Here is an 8,601-nt window from a genome sequence, read left to right as displayed (position 1 = left end):
AGATAGCCCCTCATTGTAGGCTCCCAGTGCCCCTGTCTCTTTAGGGACTACTGGGTCGAGCCCAACTGAGTCCACACAGCAGAGGGACTCAGGTGGGGCTGTTGAGTAGAGGCTGTTTTCTCCCTGGTTACTCTTCTCTGGAAAGTTGGGCTGTCCAGTGGGTTGAGATCAATGTTGTAGCCCCAGGCTTTGGTCATCCCTCCCAACATCCCATGTTGGTAATTCCCTTCCTCCTGAAACAGAAAAGCAGCCCCATCCCACAACATTCCTCATTGTAAGCCCAGAATCTCTGCCCCAGGAACTCTGGCCACCCTCAAAGGCCATCCAAGCAGGGAGTGCTGATTCTGGGGGTCCTTCCCACTAATACATCTGTTGTCAAGGACGCTGTCTTCCCCATGGGGTGTCCTGCAGGAAGGGTTCTTGCTCCCTCTGCACACCAACCATGTCCATGTGAGTCATGCCCAGTGTTCGGTATGCAGTGGGTGCTCAACAGATGCTTGCAGAGTGAATGATGGACGAACCATTCAGCTGGGCAGGCCCATCCCTGCTCCGTGACCTCTCCCTCCTCCAGGCCTCCCCCTCTGTCTGGCCTCAGGAATCCCGGCTTTGCCCTTCCCCCTTCCTGCTGTCACACCTCCAGTGCTGTACCCTCCCAGAGGGCACCAACAGGAGATTCCAACCATCTCCTGGGCAGGCCCTCCAAGGGCAAAGTACAAAAGAAAGCCAATTCCCATGAATCTAGAGATGGACAAGCTGTCAATCAAGCTAAAACAAACTACTGAATAAAATCCATCCCTTGAAAACTTAAACCTTCGAAACCATAGAATTGAAAATTCTGCATCCAGCTACCATTTTACAAGACTTGGAAAATCAGCAAAATATCCACAATGACGGAACTAAATACTTACTGTATATATCTTTGGTGTCTTTCAATGAGCTCATAAGGTTTGGACGAGAAATAAAGTTATAGATAATTCACAAATCTTCATATCATTTTCATAACATTTATTATTTTTGCCTTCATTTCAGCAAAATCACCAATCATGGTGTTATAATAATAATCTCCATATAAACTAGCTACACTGACAGAGATAGTCTAAAAATGAATGTGGATCATCTTTTGTAAAATGTGGTCAAATATTTCTGAATTGTTGTCCTATGATTTAAGCTGCTTTATAGCTGCCGCCTTCTCTCCCTGGAGAAAGTCTCATGTTTGCCTGGGAAATTCAAGGCGGGTCACACCCCAGGACTGGGTTCTAACTGAGCTCCTGACACCAGTGCCTTGTAGTCCAGCCTTCGGCATCCTGCCGACTGTCTTTCAGCCTGTGTAGCTCCCTTCCAGACCCACTCTGTGCTTCAGTCGCCTGACACACTGTTGGGTGGCTCAGAAGTCTTTAAATTGAATTAGTGGTCAGCACCAAAAACGGAAACGTTCTCACAGAAAAACCTGGCTTTTTAGTTTCTCTTAAAATATTGAAAAACCAGCAACCCTGAGACAGCTTTCTGCAAGGTAATATACAACTGAGGCTGACAAGAACTTAGGCAGAGTCTGTGTATATGTGGATGAAAGTGTTAGTCGCTCTGTCATGTCTGATTCTTTGCAACCCCCATGGACTGTAGCTCACCAGGCTCCACTGTCCATGGAATGCTCCATGCAAGAATACTGGAGTGGGTTAGCCATTCCCTTCTCTAGTGGATCTTCCCTACCCAGGGAATGAACCTGTGTCTCCTGCATTGCAGGCAGATTCTTTACTGTCTGAGCCACCAGGGAAGCACCATATGTATGTGTAAGTTTCCAGCAGTTCCCAGTTTCTCTTCTAAAATGAGACCCCTCAGTCTGTGGCTAGACACATGGTCACCCAAGACAGAAATGATACATCTCTGCCTCTATTGCAACTAGATACACCATGTGACTAAGTTCCGGCCAATTGGAGATGAGCTAATGATACACGTGTAACTCATGGGTTGTAACTTTTCCCTTGTTCCTTTCCAGTGGGCTGGAAGGTGGAGGCACTAGCCTGTGGTCTTTAAGCTTGCAGGTGAGGACAACACCCTAGGCACAGCAGACCCATAATTTATAAGAAGCCTGGATCAAGCAGAACTACATGTCAGCTCACTTTTATGTAAGATCAAAATTGAAACTTGTCTTATCTAAGTCACTATCATAGGCAGGCTAACTTTGAATGCCCCCTTTAGATGAGATGCAGTTTACCACAGTCCCCACTCAATCTTATGCATTCCCAACGTCACCTCAGTTGACATCCAGTAATGAACTTGTGCTTTTATTTTTTTCCCCCCTAATCCCCCCTTGGCCCATCTAGCCCCATAGCCATTTGAGATTGTCGTCCCCGCTGTCAACCCTCAAAAAACAAAAGAGGAGACACTCTTTCTCCCATACTTTTTACTCCTCTGTTTTGACTCCAGGGCGCCCCCTTCTGGTAGGCTAACAATATTGATTCATTGGTGCTTGCTGGGCACGTTCTCACTGGAGATAAGAAAAAAATCAGTAAGTTTTTTTTTTTTTTTTTTTTTTTAAGCATTTGACAATCTCTTCTTGATTGCAAGGAGCAAAGGCCAAAGGCTAAATTCCTCTCTAATAAATTGCAAAAATACTTGGGGAAGTAACAATGTCACGAATTACCCATATAGTGGTTCAGACAGTAAAGAATCTGCCTGCAATGCAAGAGACCTGGGTTCTATTCCTGGATCAGGAGGATCCCTTGGAGAAGGGAATGGAAACCCACTCCAGTATTCTTGCCTGGAGAATCCCATGGACAGAGGAGCCTGGCAGGCTACAGTCCATGGGGTCACAAAGAGTCAGACATGACTATAACTTTCACCACACCTCACAGGAAATCAACTAGGTGACTGAAATGCATTTCTGGAACTAGAACAAGTAGTAGGGGGGAAAAAATCACAGTCCTGCCCACAAGGATTTTTTATTTCACATTTTTATAATGGAACAATTCAGGCATAAACTAAGCCTAAACAAGAATCAACAAAGTTACCTTGTGCTCCTCTCAGCTATTATTGCCTACACTGTGGCCATGATGTGTTTTAAGAAAATAAAAACCAATTCATCTCTGACAGTAAATGTAAAATGTTAAGTGAGAGTGAGATGGGATCGCATGTCACAGCCCCTTGACCAGCACTCAGCCTGGTCTTAGGGTTGTCTGACGGCTGCATCACTGCTCCAGGAGGGCATCTGGTGAGGCAAGGGCAGGATTCGATCCCAGCTGTGTCTGTTCCCAGATCCTGTGTGGCACCCTTGTGTGCAGTTAGAGAACAGGGATTTGAGCCAGCTGGCAGCCCAAGTCGCTGTTGCTGTAACTGACATGAAACAGAGCCCACAGCCAGTGACAAGCACCCACCATAGCTTAGAATGCGGAAAAAGCCTTTATTTAAAACACGATTTTCCCGCAAAACTCGCGTTACTACAACAATCTTTGTCTGCAGGCTTCAATGGAGAAGGCAATAGCAACCCACTCCAGTTTTCTTGCCTGGAGAATCCTGTGGACAGAGGAGCCTAGTGGGCAGCTTGCTGTCCATGGGGTTGCACAGAGTTGGACATGACCGAAGCGACTTAGCATGTGTACATGTATTGGAGAAGGAAATGGCAACCTACTCCAGTATTCTTGCCTGGAGAATCCCAGGGACAGAGGAGCCTGGTGGGCTGCCTGTCTATGGGTTCGCACAGAGTTGGACATGACTGAAGCGACTTAGCAGCAGCTCCAGCAGGCTTCAAAAAGGTATTGCTATGATTTTGTTCAGCCTCACACAAGCACTGAAGGGTCAGTGCCACACTAGGGCCCTGGTGACCACACCCACGTGACCCCTCCTGCGCTCACAGGGGCGGGAGCTTTTAGCACCAGCTACTTGGAGCAGGGTCACCTGGCCAGAAGCCTGGGCGTCCTTGACCTCATGAGGAATGCCCGACCTCAGTCCCCAGGTCACACTTACTGAATCAAAATCAGCTTTTTAACAAGATCCTCAGAAAGGCTGTGCACACAAACAAGTTTGAAAATCACTGATCTAGAAAATGAGTGAGAGAGGAAAGTCTAGCTTTGAAATAAAACACACCTGAATCCCTTCTCAGCTATTTTCTAGCTGAGTGAGCTGGGGCATGCATGTGTCTTTCAAGCTCTGAACCTCAGTTCAGAGAAGAGAGAAATAGTGGAACTGTATGAAATTGCCTTTTCTGCAGGTTAAAAAAAAAGGCAAAATACAATCAGTTTCATATGGTTTAACTTAATAGTTGTTCAGATGTTGTGGAAATTAATTTTAACTAATTAATTATTTTTTGGCTGTGCTGGTTCTTTGTTGCTGCTCATGGGCTTTCTCTAGCTGTGGTGAATGGCAGCTATTCTTTATTTGTGGTGCACGGTCTTCTCATTGCAGTGGTTTCTCTTGTTGGGGAGATGGGCTCCAGGCCTGAGGGCTTCAGTGGTTGCAACATGCAGGCTTAGTTACCCTGGGGCATGTGGAACTTTCCGGACCAGGGATCGAATCTGTGTCCCCTGCACTGGCAGGCAGAGTTCCATCCACTGTGCCACCAGGGAAGTCCTGGGAATTAATTTTAAAACAAGATGAAGTGTATAACGCACCTGGCTCACAGGTGTGTTCTTAGCGGCACAGCCTTGACCTCCCTTGTTACCCTCACCCCACAGGTTCCCATAGAAACCAGGCAAGGGAGCCGGGGTTCATGGGATATCTCATTAAACCCAATTCTGCAACAGAATCTCCCAGCATGTGGGCCAGTGATAATTTTCATGGTTGCATCAAGCTTGTACAAGATTACCTGCCTTCATCCCTGCTTCAGAATATTTCCCATTTCACATCTAGATGAAGAGGTGGAATCCCAGATGCCAGGTGATGTATCCACGGCCACGTGGAGACTTGGAAGCTGACTGGGTCCCCAGAGTGGTCTCTTACTGTCTTCCTTCAGAGTCATCCAGTGCACCCACAGGGGGCATGATCCCAGTGGGTTGACAATCTTCCTCCCTAAAATCAGGGAAAATTTCTGTGTGCAAAGTCATCGCCAGGAAAGGTCGACTGAACTCAGCACCTGGGTGGGGGGTCTGGGGTCAACATGGGGGTGAGGTCTGAGAGTGAGCTAGGGGCAGCAGCAGCCTCTGAGCTCTGCTTATCCAGAGTCATCACAGTCTGGTGAGTGGCCAGTAAGAAAAATTCTGGAATCATCACTTGACCCCACAGGAGGAATTCACCAGGGTTTATTTCTAGGGAGTCCCTGAAAGGCATCTTGAGGAAGCGAGGACTGAAAGATGGAGCAGCAGAGAGCCAGGAAAGGGATTTTCAGGCAAGAGAAGAGTGTGATCGAGGTCACGAGGGAGGGCAAGCCAGCACCACACAGGCTGTGCCCACATGTGTGGCTCTTGGGGCATGTGGGGTCATGGAACACGTGTGTGTCATGTGAGGAGGTGGCCGGCTCACCAAGTTGGCTGGGGCCGGGACTCCAGCCCCACCCGCGGCCCCACACTCACCTGCAATAGAAATGTTCGCCTGAACCTTAGAGAAGCTGGGGACAGACAGAAGGTCTGCAGGTACTTTGACACAGAAGCTTGTCCCTGCGGGGGGAATAGTGAGAGGCTGGCCTCCTGGAATAAGGCTCCCTTGGCACATTACCCACCTTTCAGCATCACCAACAGTGAGGAGAACAACCCTGAGTGCAGGATATGTGGGAATCCGTGCGTGGAGGAGACAGAGCAGTGAGCATGGGAGGTGCTGGGACCTGAGCTGAGTCTCAGGTGTTTGCAGCCTGACCCCCTGAATTTCAGTTTCTTCCTTTGCACCCCCCTGACCGCTTAGGGTTGCCATAGAGATGAAACCAGAGATGCAGATGGCCATTCTTTATCCCTGGTGGCTCAGATGGTGAAGGATCTGCCTGCAGTGCTGGGGACCTGGGTATGATCCCTGGGAAGGGAAGATCCCCTGGAGGAGGAAATGGCAACCCACTCTAGTATTCTTGCCTGGGAAATTCAGTGGACAGAAGAGTCTGGCAGGCTACAGTCCATGGGGTCGCCAAGAGTCAGACACGTCTGAGCAACTAACACTTAAACGAGGGAAGGCAGAGCTCATGGAGCCATGCTCCGGCGTCTCCTGGGACATTTTCTCCTGCACCTCCTGCTGTGATGCTGTGCCCATCACCAGAGTGCAGGCCGGTTTGTCAACCTTGCCTCCTAGGAGCCTCTTTTATGACTCTTTCAAATGTCAAGGTGGCTCATTCATTTGGCTGGAGTGGTTTTTAAATGGTAAATATGAATCAATAGGACTTTCTACTTTAATGCAGCATTAACAGAAAAGTTAATATGTACTCAGCAGAAAGAGTATTTGCAAAACTTTTGCAACTCAAAAGCTTTGTCCTTCCTGAACTGGCTTGGCAGCAGGGGTAGCACACGGGTGGCCTCCAGCCTGAGTGCTGAAGCAGGGTGAACATGGGTTAGTGGGTGCCAGCCAGACTTCATTATCCTCCACATTTATTTATTATGACTGTATTTTTTAATCTGCTCATCCACTGTCTGGACATAAACACGCACAGGCTCACTTTTTTCCTTGACTTCTTGAGACTGTCAATTCTTTCTCTTGATGTTTACCAAAGGGAGGCACAGCAGGTGGTTATTCATGGTTTCATTCATTCATTCTGTTTATTTTATTTTTTAACTTTACAGTATTGTATTGGTTTTGCAATATATCAACATGAATCCGCCACAGGTATACGCCTACTTCACACTGACGATGCATTAAGTACTGGGGAATAAAGCGCCATCCTGATTTCAAGGACTTTTTTTTTGTTTGTTTCATATTATTATTATGGAAGAATTCAAACATAGACAAAAATAGAGAGGATGACTTTATGAACCCCACATAGATACAATCTACTGCAGTCACTATCAACATGGGACCAATGTAATTCTCTCCTACCTCCAATCCCTTTACTCCTTGGGTTGTTCGAAGAAAACCTACACAGAATTTTATTTTATTTTATTTTTATTTTATTTTGGCTGCATTGGGTCTTTGATATGGTGGGTGGACTTTCCTAGTTGTGGTATGTAGGCTCTAGAGAGCAAGGGTTCAGTAGTGGTGTGTGGTCTTAGCTGCCCCGTGGCATGTGGGATCTTAGCTTCCTGACCAGGGATGGAACCCACGTCCCCTGCATTAGAGTGTGGATTCTTAACCACTGGACCATCAGGGATGTCCCTTTGATAGTGTCTTTGGACTTGAAAAGCTCTAATTTGGATGAAGTCCAATTTGCTTCCTTTCATTGTCGTTGCTCATGCTTTTGGTGTCAAATCTAAGAATCCATTGTCAAACCTAAGGTTGTAAAGATTTACTCCTTTGTTCTAGGAGTTTTTATATGTTACAGTTAGCTCTTCGATCCATTTTGAGTTAATTTTTATACATGGTATGAGGTAGGAGTTCAACCTGACCCACTCTTATCAAAGAATATATCACAATATATTTTCACTGAAGGTACTTATCTAAAGCTCCTTCAGAGCTGGGACTCTGACACTTCTGTACACCATTGTATTCCAATAAGACTATAGTGATTAACAAATACTAGGTACTCAATAAATGTTCAGTAAATAAATGAATGAATGAGTGAATACATTGCTATAGTTTTTGCTACAGAATGTGAACACTGATATGTTTAGGGCAGACTTCTAACTTTCTGTTTGCTTTCTTTTTGATTCCTCTATATTTTTTACTTTTTCTCTTGCCATATTTTTGGATTATTTGAAGAGTTTTTATGTTTTTGTTTTACTCAACTGTTGGCTTATCAGCTATATTTCTTTGTCTTACATTTTTTCAGTAGATTAGAAATTGACAATAAATCTTTAACTTATCAGTGTGTACCTTCAAATAACATTATACTTCTTTGAGTAAAATGTAAGTAACTTACATCAATATTTTTTATTTTTTCCTTTTGTACTTGGTGCTATTGTTGTCTTTAATTTATATACATTATAAACTCCACAACATATTGCAATTTGTTGTTGCTATGAACAATTGACATCCATCAAAGAGTTCCAAAATGGGAAAAAAAGTCTACTTTTCCTATTTTTGGTATTCTTCATTCCTGGGTTTAGGTACCAGTTTCTGTCTGTGTATTTTCCTTCTGTCCCAAGAACTTTCTTTTCCATTTTACATAATGCAGGTCTGCTGGCAATAAGTTGTCCAGTCTCTTGTTTGTCTAAAAAAAAAAATCTGTATTTTGCCTTCAATTTTGAAGAATATTATTTTTGTGTATAGAATGTTGGTAATAAGACAACAACCATTTTCTGTTACTAATTCTTGCATTTCTGGCATTCAAGTCTGACTAGGCAGTTAGACTCACTCTGGGTGTCTCCTGTGGTTACTTGTGGACAATGGCTGACTGAAACCATCAAAGGCTTCCTCACCCACATGTCTGGTGGTTGATGCTGGCTGTGAGCAAAGACCTCGGCCAAGCTGTGGTCAGGACACCTACATGAGTCCCTTGCATGTGGCGTGGCCCTCCTCACAGCGCTGTGCGAGACCACAGGTCCCACAGTCACTTGCACACCACCCACCATATTGGTCAAGGTCATTATAAACTACCACCCA

This window comes from Bos mutus, chromosome 21 (assembly GCF_027580195.1).
Source record: "Bos mutus isolate GX-2022 chromosome 21, NWIPB_WYAK_1.1, whole genome shotgun sequence".
NCBI classification, from domain to species: domain Eukaryota; kingdom Metazoa; phylum Chordata; class Mammalia; order Artiodactyla; family Bovidae; genus Bos; species Bos mutus.
The sequence above is the reverse complement of the archived record's forward strand: the minus strand, read 5'-3'. Positions refer to the sequence as shown.